Source organism: Maylandia zebra, linkage group LG22, assembly GCF_041146795.1.
Source record: "Maylandia zebra isolate NMK-2024a linkage group LG22, Mzebra_GT3a, whole genome shotgun sequence".
NCBI lineage: Eukaryota > Metazoa > Chordata > Actinopteri > Cichliformes > Cichlidae > Maylandia > Maylandia zebra.
Genome location: NC_135187.1, coordinates 7,471,704 through 7,489,783, shown reverse-complemented (window position 1 = coordinate 7,489,783; position 18,080 = coordinate 7,471,704). Strand labels below are relative to the sequence as shown.

The window sequence follows — 18,080 nt, the reverse complement described above, 5'->3', positions numbered from 1 at the left end:
CGATCAAGGCCTATGGTGACATAGAGGTCTTACCTCACCTCCCCTATCTTTAGGCTGTCCCTGCTCTGTCCCTCTTCACTCTCACACACACACGAACTCCAGACCTGCATTCATCTCTTTCCTCTGAGCCCCCCCACCCGACAGACATACAAAACTCTAAACATTGCCCTTTGACTTACTGCCCCACCCCCACTTGCACACGAACTCTTTCCCAAAAGCACTCTGATTGTATGACACTAGTGTTCATTGTATTATGTTGTACATAGGACTTTTGTTTTGTTTTTATCTTTAAGTTTTTCACTGTACACTGTAGACCGTGGGAGCATTACAATTTAAAATTCCTGTGTATCATCTGTACATGTGGGTTTTCACAATAAAGCTGACTTTGAACTTGACTTGAGTCAAGCTCTGCACATATCTCTAAGGCCCAGTCAACCATGCTACAGAAGCTAATCTTTCCCACTTGTATCCAGGATATAATTTTTTTTCTGTCATGATCCATATGTAATGACCATTGTCTTACACAGTTTTTGATCAGCTCTTAAAGAAACTTTGGTGAGAATTAAGTTTTATGCCATATGCTTGTGATTTTTTATGCCTTTTAGGCAGTATTTTACATACTGCCTAAAAGGTATTAACATTGAAATTTAAATTTAGCTCAGCTGTTTCACCAAATTTTGGATCCCTGCACCATCCAACAGAAATTCAAGAAATATCTTAAATATTTTGCAATAAAAGTATCAAGAATTTAGAGTAATTTATGTCAAGCTGCAGTTCAGAAAGCAAATATGAACCTAAAGTGCTCCATTATTTCATGCATCTGCTTCACATCATGCCAAATAATTCTTTAAAAAATATTAAAACTATTTATATCATAATTACGTGAAATATGACTCTTTTGTATTTTCTAGTGTCTTCTTTACCCTTTGAAAATATAATCTACTAAATAGTCTACTGATTTCTATTATTCAGTCAAGAGAACAAATGTTTGTTTATATAAAACCATTCATACAGAAGAATGTTGAATAAGATCTTCAAAAAAGATCAGTATATTAAAAGAAATCTTACACTATAATAATATAAGGGTTAGGGAGAGGTAATACACACACAAAAAAATCTAAGATATGTCACTTTTGGGGACAGTGGAAATTCTTGCAATTTCACACACTTCCACTAGGGGCAACATAGAGTTATACACAGATTGCAAAAATTTTTGGGGGCAATGTCATACACATACACAAAAAATCTAAAAAATGTCACTTTTGGGGACAGCTGAGATTTTTGGATTAAAATATGTTTTAGAGCATGCTGAACGTTGTTAGAGGTAAATCTAATTGGGGACGGTGGTTTTGGTCCCCAAAGGTAGAGGTGTCCCCAATTGACTGGTGTGTGAGCTGACAGAAGTCCCCAATTTTGACACAAGCAAACTCACACACACACACACACACACACACGTAGGAAAATATTTAGTATACACATCCAGAAATGCATACACTATTATATATTGTACATATATTTATTAGTTTCAGGTTGGCCATTCTTGTATTTTGCTCGTTTGTGTTGTTGTGTTTGCACATCTCTGTTGCTTGTGGGGCTCGCACACAAGAATTTCACTCGCATGTGCTGTGCCAGTGTGCCTGCACATGTGATGTGACAATAAAAGTGATTTGATTTGATTTGATTTGATGATCATTTCCATATTTGAAGATCACCTCTTCCCTAAAAAAAAGAAATCTACTGCCAAGGTTCTTCTCGTGGTGCGTTAGAGCCGAGGATGATGAAGACGCAGAAGCTAAAGCAATTTCTGAAACACGTTTAGAAGAATTTAAAAGTAATATATTTCCAATACTGGAGAAAAAAATCATCATCTGGCATTAGTGTCAGCGCACTCATTCACTGTAAAAAATCAAACTTGCTTACAGTCATTTCTTTCACAATTCAACAATAAAAGCTGAGTTGCCCCATAAACTCAAATACATTAAGGGTTTCAACTAATCCTTTAACGTTTTGGAGCAAAAGTTGGTCTCACATGAACTTTATTGCTGGCAAAATGAATGAATTCAAGTTTTACATGAGTTGAAGCTGTTGGCGCCTTTCTGTGCCTGAGCACGCATGCGCATGTCATATTTTTGGATACTACGGGGTCTACGATGCACTTTTGCAAGGACTGAAAGCCACCTGGCCGTCTGCCTTAATGCGAACACGAGGCTTTTTACGCCAGGAGCTGGATGCAGCTAAGGTGTTCATCTCAACTTTCTGAAGGCAAGTACTGTTTCTTTTAATGTGGATTTATATGTGTTTACTACCTCATTTAAGATCCCCCTAGACTGTTTTACTCAATCGTGCTGCTTGAATGCCCTCGTGAGCAACTTTAATGTTTTCCATCATGAAATAGTGCTTTAAAGTTTTCGTATAAAAATCGCCATGTCACAAAATAATGTAAATCCGACAAGCATCCCTTCCAAACAGGCGCGCTCATGTCTGACAAGCCTCCACGACACCCCCTACGTGTATTTCATGTAGGGGGTGTTCGCCATACCACCGAACGAAAGAAACCCGACAAAATAAGCTAGCTCGCTCATGGCAAACCCCCCACCGCTTTTTAAAATAAATAAATAATTTCGGGGGCGTCCGCTGCCATGTTGTTTAATTTGTTCAAATCATATTTAGCCAAAAAAATGTGGTTTAGTTTCTGTGTGAACGGGGTGGTGGAGTCCTCCACCGAGAACACTCACGTTAACTTTATCGAGTGGGGGAAAAAAAGTTAGCTTGTTTATATTATGCTAACATAGCTGTGTCGCTAGCGGTCACGTAGCACATCATTATATACCAGCTAGCCCAACTTCAATAACCCTACAAACGTCACTGCTGTTTAGTTTCCTGTCTTCATTTATGCTGGAAGTGATAACAGCTGTAGGGTTTAATTTGTTTCCAAAACCCCGCAGTCAGGACATGCTATATTGTATTTAGATAGAAGCTAGCGAGCTAACTCCCTGCTAACTTCTAACTCCGTTAAATGTCATAAATTTCGTTTTCATGGGTGCCTGGATGTTAAACTCAATTGTTACACCTGGTAGAACAGAACGCTGATCATTTTATTAAAGATGAAAGACTTTAGACAGTTTTTCAACTCTCAGTAATGCCATAGTGATCGTTTGTCATGTGAACCTGCAGCGGAGTTTAGGTCCAGACACGGCTAGTGACGTCAGACTGAACAACCGGATTGAACGAGGAGGACCCAGAATCCAGCCCTGTGTGAAGCTGAAGAGGCTGAAAATTACAGGTTATCTGTGGAAGCCTGCATCAAGAAGGTGGTGACACTTGTCATTAAAAATGCCAGTTCACCTTCCTCTACGGAAAAAGTTGATGCCATCACCCAACGGCTGTTCATAAAACTCTGGCCTAGACTTAAAAAGATCAAAGTTGATAATGTGATATGGTTTATAGCTCCTTAATACAGAAATGGAAAGAGCCAGATGTCATACATATTCATGGTATTAGACCATGAATATGCAGATGATGTAATTGTAAAGGTTTTCAAGGAGCATGCCATCACTGTATTGGAAAGTGAACATTTCATCACAAGCTTCTTTCTTCATGCTGTATGGATCGCAGGCAGAAAATACTTGGTTACTGTTGTGTAAGTCCCTAAAAGTAGATTTTGTTTATCTGGACGCAGGATTTTCAGTTTCAATTTATTTAAGTAATTATAATAAAGGTCAATCAAATGGACCAATATGGCAAGGCCATGATGATCCACTTGGTAAAATAAATCCGTTTGGCATCTTTCTTGGCCTTAAGACAACAATTCTGATGGCTAAAGATCCAAACGGGACACAAGAAAAAAACAAAAACAAAACACGTGTTGTCTGACAACAGTATCAAAGATTTGCATATACATAAAAAAAACCCTGAAAGATCTGGACCGGGCCATTTACAAAGAGCTACGTCAGAAAACATTCTGTAAAGAAAAACATTTACTGATGTTACTGAACAACGAGGACCCAGTGTTGAGAAAACTGACGGTCGATATCATTAAAAATCACCTGATCGACACTATGCAGTAATGATGGGTCGTTCGCGAACGAAATGGCTCTTAGAGCCGGCTCTTTGACGTGAACGACGCGAGCCGGCTCCTTATCGCGAGCCGTCACGTGGGTTTTGTTTTTTTTTTTTCCTTTCTCTCAGCCTCTCTCTCGCACTTTTTTTCCGCTTCACTCTGCACGCGAGCCTTGTGCTTTATGCTGGGCAGAGGGGGGAGGGGCGGTAGTTACACTCAGTAGCACAGGAACAGAGCCAGAGAGAGAGAAAGAGAGGCAGGGACAACAACATTAGAAAGGTATAGTAGTCATCCACAACTATTTTCAGTTGCAGATGATAAAGGATTGAGAAAGTTTATTCATGCAGGTCCATATGACAGAGAATATGCATGTTCTTTTAGTTTTCATATTATAATTATATTTAATTGTGTTGTGGTTTGCAGTGTTTTGTGTTCTTTTCACTTTAAATTTGTGAAAGGAAAAAGCTGAAAATTTAAATAGTTAAAACTTGAAATGTGAATAGTTGATTTTTGTATTATATGATTTATTTATTACATTTTATGTGGAGTGAATAAATAAAAGTATATTTACGGTGGCCCCTAGAGACAAAGCACATACAAACTTCAAATCACGTACGAACTCTGAAGCATGTACAAACTCCAAAACACGTAAAAACACGTACAAACTCCAAAACACGTAAAAACTCCAAAACACGTAAAAACACGTACAAATTCCGAAGCACGTAAAAACTCAGAAGCACATAAAAACTCAAAACACGTACAAAAGACAACAGAAGTGCTCCAGGATGCTGGGCGCAGTGTTGAGCCTTTGTTATCTTGTGGCTACACAAGCCAGCAAGTACCAACGACCGGATTTGGTGTGTGGTAATAACAGGTAAATGAACTTTTTTTTAAATTATTTGAATATATATATGAGTGCCTGTGTATAAATACACAAACAATACACACATGCTTTCAATTGTGTAATTTAAGTGATCTAGTAGCTCTGCTTTGGAAGTTCAGTTCATGCTAGAAATGTGTTTTGGAGTTTGTACGTGTTTTGTCTCTAGGGGCCACCGCATATATTTATATATAAACATATATAAATAAAACCACTTGTTTTTATGTTAGTAATTCCTTTTGTGCATAATTTTATATTATTGTTAATAATAAATTAATTAAAGCAACAAAACAACCTGAAGAGCCGGTTCGGAGCCGAAAGAGTCGGCTCTTTTTAGTGAGCCGAACCGAAAGAGCCGGATCTCTAAAAAGAGCCGGAAATCCCATCACTATTAAATACACACACGTGTATGTATATATGTATATGTATATATATATATATATATATATATATATATATATATATATATATATATATATACACACACACACACACATATAATTTCTGCTTGTTTAAAGAGCTAATAAATGCTGTTATTGCACGTGCCTCAAAAGAGGCAAAGGTGTCGCCATCTGACATGATTCAGCAGCGCCTCTTCACAGCTCTGTGGGCACAGGTTGAACAGAAAATTCCAAAAGTTACACAAACAGGGTTAGTAAAACTTGAAAAGATGATTTTTAAAGACATCACAAAGCGGCTGGACATTAACTCTGATCTCGTGATCATTGCGCTAGCCGTAGGTCAGCCATACCTAGAAGTGATCATTTCCATATTTGAAGATCACCTCTTCCGTAAAAAAAGCCTACTGGCAAGGTTCTTCTCGTGGTGCGTTAGAGCCGAGGATGACGAGGACGAACAAACTAAAGCCATTTCTCAAACACGTTTAGAAGAATTTAAAAGTAATATATTTCCAATAGTGGAGAAAAAATCATCATCTGGTATTACTGTCAGCAATTATGATGATGATGAAGAAGAATGTGTGAGCACACTCATTGATGCTGTGCTCACACGGGCTGCGAAGAATTCGCACTACAAACCTTCTAAAAAAACTCCACAGGTACCTGTTAAAACACGTGTTGTCTGACAACAGGATCAAAGATCTGCATATACATAAAAAAAACTGAAAGATCTGGACAGGGCCATTTACCAAGAGCTACGTCAGAAAACATTCTGTAAAGAAAAACATTTACTGATGTTACTGAACGACGAGGACCCAGTGTTGAGAAAACTAACGGTCGATATCATTAAAAATCACCTGATCGAGAATATGCAGAATCCAGCCCTGTGTGAAGCTGAAGAGGCTGAAAATTACAGGTTATCTGTGGAAGCCTGTATCAAGAAGGTGGTGACCGAAAATGCCAGTTCACTTTCCTGTTTTGAAAAAGTTGATGCCATGATTTTTATAGATTTTCAAAATGTCTTTTAAAAAACTTCATTATTTGAAAAACAGTTGTTTGTTTTTTTTGAAGGGTCAGTGTGAGGCATGAAAATGTGGTTTGTTGCCTCAGGGACACGCTATTTCGTAGAGGATTATTAAACTGATTTTCAAAATGCTTTTTAAAAATTATTAGCTCAAGGATTGCCATTTGGATTAGCAGCTGGATTAACAACTTCATTTTAAAAATCCTGCTTTCAAAATAACCAGTCATCACATTACTCTAGGAGTACAATGCATTTTGCTAACAATACTATATACGTTACTTTCTTCAACCAAACTTTAAGAATGTCAAGAGTATATATATATATATATATATATATATATATATATATACACACACATATAATTTCTGCTTGTTTAAAGAGCTAATAAATGCTGTTATTGCACGTGCCTCAAAAGAGGCAAAGGTGTTGCCATCTGACATGATTCAGCAGCGCCTCTTCACAGCTCTGTGGGCACAGGTTGAACAGAAAATTCTAAAAGTTACACAAACAGGGTTAATAAAACTTGAAAAGGTGATTTTTAAAGACATCACAAAGCGGCTGGACATCAACTCTGATCTTGTGATCATTGCGCTAGCCGTAGGTCAGCCATACCTAGAAGTGATCATTTCCATATTTGAAGATCACCTCTTCCGTAAAAAAAGCCTACTGGCAAGGTTCTTCTCGTGGTGCGTTAGAGCCGAGGATGACGAGGACGAACAAACTAAAGCCATGTCTGAAACACGTTTAGAAGAATTTAAAAGTAATATATTTCGGATACTGGAGAAAAAAATCATCATCTGGCATTAGTGTCAGCGATTATGATGATGATGAAGAAGAACATGTGAGCGCACTCATTGATGCTGTGCTCACACGAGCTGCAAATAAATCGCACTACAGACCTTCTAAAAAAACTCCACAGGTATCTGTTAAAACACGTGTTGTCTGACAACAGGATCAAAGATCTGCATATACATGAAAAAAAACTGAAAGATCTGGACAGGGCCATTTACCAAGAGCTACGTCAGAAAACATTCTGTAAAGAAAAACATTTACTGATGTTACTGAACGACGAGGACCCAGTGTTGAGAAAACTGACGGTCGATATCATTAAAAATCACCTGATCGACACTATGCAGAATCCAGCCCTGTGTGAAGCTGAAGAGGCTGAAAATTACAGGTTATCTGTGGAAGCCTGCATCAAGAAGGTGGTGACACTTGTCATTAAAAATGCCAGTTCACCTTCCTCTACGGAAAAAGTTGATGCCATCACCCAACGGCTGTTCATAAAACTCTGGCCTAGACTTAAAAAGATCAAAGTTGATAATGTGATATGGTTTATAGCTCCTTAATACAGAAATGGAAAGAGCCAGATGTCATACATATTCATGAAATTAGACCATGAATATGCAGATGATGTAATTGTAAAGGTTTTCAAGGAGCATGCCATCACTGTATTGGAAAGTGAACATTTCATCACAAGCTTCTTTCTTCATGCTGTATGGATCGCAGGCAGAAAATACTTGGTTACTGTTGTGTAAGTCCCTAAAAGTAGATTTTGTTTATCTGGACGCAGGATTTTCAGTTTCAATTTATTTAAGTAATTATAATAAAGGTCAATCAAATGGACCAATATGGCAAGGCCATGATGATCCACTTGGTAAAATAAATCCATTTGGCATCTTTCTTGGCCTTAAGACAACAATTCTGATGGCTAAAGATCCAAACGGGACACAAGAAAAAAACAAAAACAAAACACGTGTTGTCTGACAACAGTATCAAAGATTTGCATATACATAAAAAAAACCTGAAAGATCTGGACCGGGCCATTTACAAAGAGCTACGTCAGAAAACATTCTGTAAAGAAAAACATTTACTGATGTTACTGAACAACGAGGACCCAGTGTTGAGAAAACTGACGGTCGATATCATTAAAAATCACCTGATCGACACTATGCAGAATCCAGCCCTGTGTGATGCTGAAGAGGCTGAAAATTACAGGTTATCTGTGGAAGCCTGCATCAAGAAGGTGGTGACACTTGTCATTAAAAATGCCAGTTCACCTTCCTCTACGGAAAAAGTTGATGCCATCACCCAACGGCTGTTCATAAAACTCTGGCCTAGACTTAAAAAGATCAAAGTTGATAATGTGATATGGTTTATAGCTCCTTAATACAGAAATGGAAAGAGCCAGATGTCATACATATTCATGAAATTAGACCATGAATATGCAGATGATGTAATTGTAAAGGTTTTCAAGGAGCATGCCATCACTGTATTGGAAAGTGAACATTTCATCACAAGCTTCTTTCTTCATGCTGTATGGATCGCAGGCAGAAAATACTTGGTTACTGTTGTGTAAGTCCCTAAAAGTAGATTTTGTTTATCTGGACGCAGGATTTTCAGTTTCAATTTATTTAAGTAATTATAATAAAGGTCAATCAAATGGACCAATATGACAAGGCCATGATGATCCACTTGGTAAAATAAATCCATTTGGCATCTTTCTTGGCCTTAAGACAACAATTCTGATGGCTAAAGATCCAAACGGGACACAAGAAAAAAACAAAAACAAAACACGTGTTGTCTGACAACAGTATCAAAGATTTGCATATACATAAAAAAAACCCTGAAAGATCTGGACCGGGCCATTTACAAAGAGCTACGTCAGAAAACATTCTGTAAAGAAAAACATTTACTGATGTTACTGAACAACGAGGACCCAGTGTTGAGAAAACTGACGGTCGATATCATTAAAAATCACCTGATCGACACTATGCAGAATCCAGCCCTGTGTGATGCTGAAGAGGCTGAAAATTACAGGTTATCTGTGGAAGCCTGCATCAAGAAGGTGGTGACACTTGTCATTAAAAATGCCAGTTCACCTTCCTCTACGGAAAAAGTTGATGCCATCACCCAACGGCTGTTCATAAAACTCTGGCCTAGACTTAAAAAGATCAAAGTTGATAATGTGATATGGTTTATAGCTCCTTAATACAGAAATGGAAAGAGCCAGATGTCATACATATTCATGGTATTAGACCATGAATATGCAGATGATGTAATTGTAAAGGTTTTCAAGGAGCATGCCATCACTGTATTGGAAAGTGAACATTTCATCACAAGCTTCTTTCTTCATGCTGTATGGATCGCAGGCAGAAAATACTTGGTTACTGTTGTGTAAGTCCCTAAAAGTAGATTTTGTTTATCTGGACGCAGGATTTTCAGTTTCAATTTATTTAAGTAATTATAATAAAGGTCAATCAAATGGACCAATATGGCAAGGCCATGATGATCCACTTGGTAAAATAAATCCGTTTGGCATCTTTCTTGGCCTTAAGACAACAATTCTGATGACTAAAGATCCAAACGGGACACAAGAAAAAAACAACAACAAAACACGTGTTGTCTGACAACAGTATCAAAGATTTGCATATACATAAAAAAAACCTGAAAGATCTGGACCGGGCCATTTACAAAGAGCTACGTCAGAAAACATTCTGTAAAGAAAAACATTTACTGATGTTACTGAACAACGAGGACCCAGTGTTGAGAAAACTGACGGTCGATATCATTAAAAATCACCTGATCGACACTATGCAGAATCCAGCCCTGTGTGATGCTGAAGAGGCTGAAAATTACAGGTTATCTGTGGAAGCCTGCATCAAGAAGGTGGTGACACTTGTCATTAAAAATGCCAGTTCACCTTCCTCTACGGAAAAAGTTGATGCCATCACCCAACGGCTGTTCATAAAACTCTGGCCTAGACTTAAAAAGATCAAAGTTGATAATGTGATATGGTTTATAGCTCCTTAATACAGAAATGGAAAGAGCCAGATGTCATACATATTCATGGAATTAGACCATGAATATGCAGATGATGTAATTGTAAAGGTTTTCAAGGAGCATGCCATCACTGTATTGGAAAGTGAACATTTCATCACAAGCTTCTTTCTTCATGCTGTATGGATCGCAGGCAGAAAATACTTGGTTACTGTTGTGTAAAGATCTGGACCGGGCCATTTACAAAGAGCTACGTCAGAAAACATTCTGTAAAGAAAAACATTTACTGATGTTACTGAACAACGAGGACCCAGTGTTGAGAAAACTGACGGTCGATATCATTAAAAATCACCTGATCGACACTATGCAGTAGTGATGGGTCGTTCGCGAACGAAATGGCTCTTAGAGCCGGCTCTTTGACGTGAACGACGCGAGCCGGCTCCTTATCGCGAGCCGTCACGTGGGTTTTCTTTTTTTTTTTTTCCTTTCTCTCAGCCTCTCTCTCGCACTTTTTTCCGCTTCACTCTGCACGCGAGCCTTGTGCTTTATGCTGGGCAGAGGGGGGAGGGGCGGTAGTTACACTCAGTAGCACAGGAACAGAGCCAGAGAGAGAGAAAGAGAGGCAGGGACAACAACATTAGAAAGGTATAGTAATCATCCACAACTATTTTCAGTTGCAGATGATAAAGGATTGAGAAAGTTTATTCATGCAGGTCCATATGACAGAGAATATGCATGTTCTTTTAGTTTTCATATTATAATTTATATTTAATTGTGTTGTGGTTTGCAGTGTTTTGTGTTCTTTTCACTTTAAATTTGTGAAAGGAAAAAGCTGAAAATTTAAATAGTTAAAACTTGAAATGTGAATAGTTGATTTTTGTATTATATGATTTATTTATTACATTTTATGTGGAGTGAATAAATAAAAGTATATTTACGGTGGCCCCTAGAGACAAAGCACATACAAACTTCAAATCACGTACGAACTCTGAAGCATGTACAAACTCCAAAACACGTAAAAACACGTACAAATTCCGAAGCACGTAAAAACTCAGAAGCACATAAAAACTCAAAACACGTACAAAAGACAACAGAAGTGCTCCAGGATGCTGGGCGCAGTGTTGAGCCTTTGTTATCTTGTGGCTACACAAGCCAGCAAGTACCAACGACCGGATTTGGTGTGTGGTAATAACAGGTAAATGAACTTTTTTTTAAATTATTTGAATATATATATGAGTGCCTGTGTATAAATACACAAACAATACACACATGCTTTCAATTGTGTAATTTAAGTGATCTAGTAGCTCTGCTTTGGAAGTTCAGTTCATGCTAGAAATGTGTTTTGGAGTTTGTACGTGTTTTGTCTCTAGGGGCCACCGCATATATTTATATATAAACATATATAAATAAAACCACTTGTTTTTATGTTAGTAATTCCTTTTGTGCATAATTTTATATTATTGTTAATAATAAATTAATTAAAGCAACAAAACAACCTGAAGAGCCGGTTCGGAGCCGAAAGAGCCGGCTCTTTTTAGTGAGCCGAACCGAAAGAGCCGGATCTCTAAAAAGAGCCGGAAATCCCATCACTATTAAATACACACACGTATATATATATATATATATATATATATATATACACACACACACATATAATTTCTGCTTGTTTAAAGAGCTAATAAATGCTGTTATTGCACGTGCCTCAAAAGAGGCAAAGGTGTCGCCATCTGACATGATTCAGCAGCGCCTCTTCACAGCTCTGTGGGCACAGGTTGAACAGAAAATTCCAAAAGTTACACAAACAGGGTTAGTAAAACTTGAAAAGATGATTTTTAAAGACATCACAAAGCGGCTGGACATTAACTCTGATCTCGTGATCATTGCGCTAGCCGTAGGTCAGCCATACCTAGAAGTGATCATTTCCATATTTGAAGATCACCTCTTCCGTAAAAAAAGCCTACTGGCAAGGTTCTTCTCGTGGTGCGTTAGAGCCGAGGATGACGAGGACGAACAAACTAAAGCCATTTCTCAAACACGTTTAGAAGAATTTAAAAGTAATATATTTCCAATAGTGGAGAAAAAAATCATCATCTGGTATTACTGTCAGCAATTATGATGATGATGAAGAAGAATGTGTGAGCGCACTCATTGATGCTGTGCTCACACGGGCTGCGAAGAATTCGCACTACAAACCTTCTAAAAAAACTCCACAGGTACCTGTTAAAACACGTGTTGTCTGACAACAGGATCAAAGATCTGCATATACATAAAAAAAACTGAAAGATCTGGACAGGGCCATTTACCAAGAGCTACGTCAGAAAACATTCTGTAAAGAAAAACATTTACTGATGTTACTGAACGACGAGGACCCAGTGTTGAGAAAACTAACGGTCGATATCATTAAAAATCACCTGATCGAGAATATGCAGAATCCAGCCCTGTGTGAAGCTGAAGAGGCTGAAAATTACAGGTTATCTGTGGAAGCCTGTATCAAGAAGGTGGTGACCGAAAATGCCAGTTCACTTTCCTGTTTTGAAAAAGTTGATGCCATGATTTTTATAGATTTTCAAAATGTCTTTTAAAAAACGTCATTATTTGAAAAACAGTTGTTTGTTTTTTTTGAAGGGTCAGTGTGAGGCATGAAAATGTGGTTTGTTGCCTCAGGGACACGCTATTTCGTAGAGGATTATTAAACTGATTTTCAAAATGCTTTTTAAAAATTATTAGCTCAAGGATTGCCATTTGGATTAGCAGCTGGATTAACAACTTCATTTTAAAAATCCTGCTTTCAAAATAACCAGTCATCACATTACTCTAGGAGTACAATGCATTTTGCTAACAATACTATATACGTTACTTTCTTCAACCAAACTTTAAGAATGCCAAGAGTATATATATATATATATATATATATATATATATATATACACACACACATATAATTTCTGCTTGTTTAAAGAGCTAATAAATGCTGTTATTGCACGTGCCTCAAAAGAGGCAAAGGTGTTGCCATCTGACATGATTCAGCAGCGCCTCTTCACAGCTCTGTGGGCACAGGTTGAACAGAAAATTCTAAAAGTTACACAAACAGGGTTAATAAAACTTGAAAAGGTGATTTTTAAAGACATCACAAAGCGGCTGGACATCAACTCTGATCTTGTGATCATTGCGCTAGCCGTAGGTCAGCCATACCTAGAAGTGATCATTTCCATATTTGAAGATCACCTCTTCCGTAAAAAAAGCCTACTGGCAAGGTTCTTCTCGTGGTGCGTTAGAGCCGAGGATGACGAGGACGAACAAACTAAAGCCATGTCTGAAACACGTTTAGAAGAATTTAAAAGTAATATATTTCGGATACTGGAGAAAAAATCATCATCTGGCATTAGTGTCAGCGATTATGATGATGATGAAGAAGAACATGTGAGCGCACTCATTGATGCTGTGCTCACACGAGCTGCAAATAAATCGCACTACAGACCTTCTAAAAAAACTCCACAGGTATCTGTTAAAACACGTGTTGTCTGACAACAGGATCAAAGATCTGCATATACATGAAAAAAAACTGAAAGATCTGGACAGGGCCATTTACCAAGAGCTACGTCAGAAAACATTCTGTAAAGAAAAACATTTACTGATGTTACTGAACGACGAGGACCCAGTGTTGAGAAAACTGACGGTCGATATCATTAAAAATCACCTGATCGACACTATGCAGAATCCAGCCCTGTGTGAAGCTGAAGAGGCTGAAAATTACAGGTTATCTGTGGAAGCCTGCATCAAGAAGGTGGTGACACTTGTCATTAAAAATGCCAGTTCACCTTCCTCTACGGAAAAAGTTGATGCCATCACCCAACGGCTGTTCATAAAACTCTGGCCTAGACTTAAAAAGATCAAAGTTGATAATGTGATATGGTTTATAGCTCCTTAATACAGAAATGGAAAGAGCCAGATGTCATACATATTCATGAAATTAGACCATGAATATGCAGATGATGTAATTGTAAAGGTTTTCAAGGAGCATGCCATCACTGTATTGGAAAGTGAACATTTCATGACAAGCTTCTTTCTCTGTGCGGGTCATGCTGTATGGATCGCAGGCAGAAAATATTTGGTTACTGTTATGTAAGTCCCTAAAAGTAGATTTTGTTCATCTGGACGTAGCATTTTCAGTTTCAATTTATTTAACATCTAATCGAGTCATTTTAAAAACCCTTGACCGGTCGAGGCAGATGGCCGTTCCTCACTGAGCCTGGTTCTGCCGGAGTTTTCTCCCTGTTAAAAGGAAGTTTTTACTCCCCACCGTCGCCTAGTGCTTGCTCAGAGGGAATTGTCAAATTATTGGGGTTTTGTTTTGTGCCATCTAATACACAACTTATCGTATTGGGCACTCTAAATGTATTTTTAATCAATAAAAAGATCCAAAAAAGATTATATTGTGAATTCTGCGTGTTTTCATTGTCACACAAATGTATACATTTTCAGCTTAGACTGAACGTGTTTGTTTGTCATTCCTTTCAAATCAAAGATTTTAGTAGCAATTATTGTATTAAAACATTGCACAGGCGTTTTACTCTGATTACACAAACCTTATGTAGAAGTAGGTCACAGATAAGAGGTATTAATTTGACCTCTGACCTCACAGAGATCAAATGTGACAGGATATTTGTGCTGTAATTTTCAGACTGTAAGGATTATTTGTATGTAAACTATAATTTCATATTAAGAATCCACATCAACACATTCTCACTCTCAAAGTGTAAAATGTTACACTATAGGTGACAAATCGTCAGTATGTTACGCTTTTGGCCACCCAACATGTCCCTGTGTTACTTGTTCGGAAAAATGAGGAAACATGAGAACCATTTCGAATCAATCTACACGTGTATGTTTATTTTACTGTAATTGCTTTGGAAAACACTATCTAACACGATTAGGTTATGATACGGGTTAGGATTAAGGTTAGGGTTATGGCTGGAATACACAGCTGGAACGTGTATTACACCGGGAGCGTCATTCTATTGGATGTCATCCACAATCCGGCGCGTATCAAATGGATGCGGAAGGTTACCTTTCACGTGTCTATGGGACACCTCGGAGCGCGACTAATGGTCGGTATGTTACACGTCGGGAATGAGAACGGGCTGTCCACATATATTGTCATCTACTAAATTTTGCCAATACAAACAATGGCAGTAATGAATTAATTCATCAATATAATAATTAATATATATAAATATAAAAACACATTTACAAAAAAAAATTATTCACTGTCTACTTTAGCAGAAGGTTTCTAGCGAAGATAGTTTAACCAGCTGTTTTGCCAACACCTTCATTTTTATCATTTAGCATCATTTTAGAATATAATACATTACTGTAGATCAGGGGTCCCCAATCCCAGTCCGCGAGGGCCGGTGTCCCTGCAGGTTTTAGATCTCACCCTGGGTCAACACACCTGAATCACATGATTAGTTTGTTACCAGGCCTCTGGAGAACTTCAAGACGTGTTGAGAAGGTAATTTATCCATTTAAATCAGCTGTGGTGGATCAAGGACACATCTAAAACCTGCAGGAAACCAGCCCTCGCGGACTGGGATTGGGGACCCCTGCTGTAGCTCAAACAGCATATGAAGCATTTAAATTCAGACCAACCTTATAACCGTATAACACCGATGGGGAACAATGTGTTCTGCAGAATACTCTTGATACTTTAAGAGCAATTTGCCAATAATACAGATTCATGTGTAGTAAGGTGGTTTCATTGCTACTTTTATTAAAGGAGTGCTTCTAAAAATTGAGGTGGTCATCTCCGCTTGCATTTCTGTAAAAGCCACAGCATGCCACCTTGGATAAGAATATGCATTCTTAACATTTTGCTGTCACAGTTTAGCTGTTTTCATTTCCACTGACACATCAGCTCCTAAGACCACAATACTACTACCAAAGTACTACAAGGATCCGGAAAAAAGGACAGAGGGGGGATATAAAATATACCAAATGTTTCTTGAATTGTTAGCACAAGTGTATATGTTTATGTATCTAGTCGAGTTTATATGCAGTAGTGCTCACTTGTTTTCTTTCATTTTATTACTTAACTGTATTTCATGTAAGTCATTGATATTAAATATTGATTTTACAGAGGGGTGGTAAGAGTTTGGTTTGAGATTTTCCTGTTAATATTTGGATATTTTTCTTGCATTATCATTTTTTGATGAGAAAAGCAGAATAAAACGTGCAAATTAGCTTCATTTATAGTTTGTTATACTCCTTCCCTCTAATACAAATATTTCATTTCTAACTCTGAGTGTAAGTGCATAATTTAATAATAAGTGTTTCTGCTCACAAATGTCCACGAGCACAGACATGCACGCAAAAACTGCGTGACTCCTCGCTGGCTGTAACTCACCGCGCGTGTTCACCTGGAACGTCCTCTAAGAAGACGTGTGACCATTCTGATAGCCGTCTGTGTCTGCAGGTGAATGAGTGAAGCTACATAAACAGTTAAATTAGCATAGCTTACCAGCCGTAAACCCGACAACAACACAGTGGGTGAGGGTCGGAGGGGGGGTCGCTTGACATTCTAACTTTAAAGGAAGGATTTTAACAGTATTTGCTGTGGGTTAAAGCAGTGGACCAGCAGGCTACATGTTTGAATCCAAACAAGTTTCATTCAATCCCAACAACTGAGGATCGCCATTGTATAGCGGTCGCTAGGGTAACGTCACGTCGCCGTCATATCGGATGTGGGCGGGGCTTAGCGCTAGAATCCCTTTGATCCTTTCATGTCTTGTGTGACATCACCTTGGTAAAAGTCTATAAATAGAACCATTTGCACAGGGTTAGTCACAAGGTAAGTTTAGTAAGAGGGAGTAAGAGGCATTAATGTCTAAGACACAAACTCAGCAACTTACACAAAATTCAGAATCAAGTCCAGATTGTAAAAAAGTTATATCATTTTGAATTCTGCCATTGAAACAACCGATGCGATTCAAAGCTGCGCCACTGAAGACGACTCTGAATGTAGTGTCGTCCCTGGCGTAAACATTTTACGGAGCGACGAGGGGAAATCGAAGCACTGTGTGTGCTACCCTCAGTCATGCAACCAGCAACAGAATCCGGGGGATCCAGAGTCAGTTGATCTCCAGGAACCTCCGGTGTCAGAAGAGCAGCTGCTCGTTAAAGAGCTAATAAATGCTGTTATTACACGTGCCTCCAAAGAGGCAAAGGTGTCGCCATCGGAAATGATTCAGCAGCGCCTCTTCACAGCTCTGTGGGCACAAGTTGAGCAAAAACCTCTCAAAATCACACACAGGGGGATTAAAAAACTTGAAAAGGTGATTTTTAAAGACATCACAAAGCGGCTGGACATTAGCCCTGATCTCGTGATCATTGCGCTAGCCGTAGGTCATTCGTACCTAGAGATGATTTTTGTTCAAGATGGCGCCGAGTATGGCAGCCTCGTCGCGAGCTCCCCCAAGCAACGGCTTTCTTCTGTGTTTAATTTTACTTTTCCTTTATTTTTTCACGAGCAGCACTTGTCTCCTTGTGTACGACCAACAAACCTTACTGGACATAAAAGACGGTCTTTCTTATAACTTTCCGGAGTTCAAGTTTTGCAACACGGACGCTCCGTTTGCAGACCCCCCATTCATCTCACCTGAGACGCCTTTGTTCTCTGGCCCTGGAGGCCGCAAACGCCGACGCAGAGGGAGAAGATCTGGCGTTCTGGTTCGACTGAGACGGCGCACTTACAGACCACCGTTACCCAGTTTATTACTGGCTAATATGCAGTCTCTGGAGAACAAGCTGTGCGAGCTTCGGGCACGGATCTCATTCCAGCGAGAGATGCGGGACTGCTGCGTGATCTGCCTCACAGAAGGACAAAGTACCGGACTCCGCAATACAACTGCCGGGGTTCTCTGTGCACCGCGCGGACAGGTC

At 38.7% G+C, this 18,080-nt stretch overlaps 1 long non-coding RNA gene across 1 annotated transcript in view; it reads right to left on the bottom strand.

Annotated features, from left to right (window-relative positions):
• Positions 1-16,854, bottom strand: part of LOC143414533 (uncharacterized) — a 48,974-nt gene extending 32,120 nt beyond the window's left edge. Inside the window, exon 1 of the long non-coding RNA XR_013095160.1 lies at positions 16,660-16,854. This is a non-coding gene — a long non-coding RNA (uncharacterized LOC143414533). The remainder of the gene's footprint in view (positions 1-16,659) is intronic.
• Positions 16,855-18,080: the final 1,226 nt, after the last annotated feature.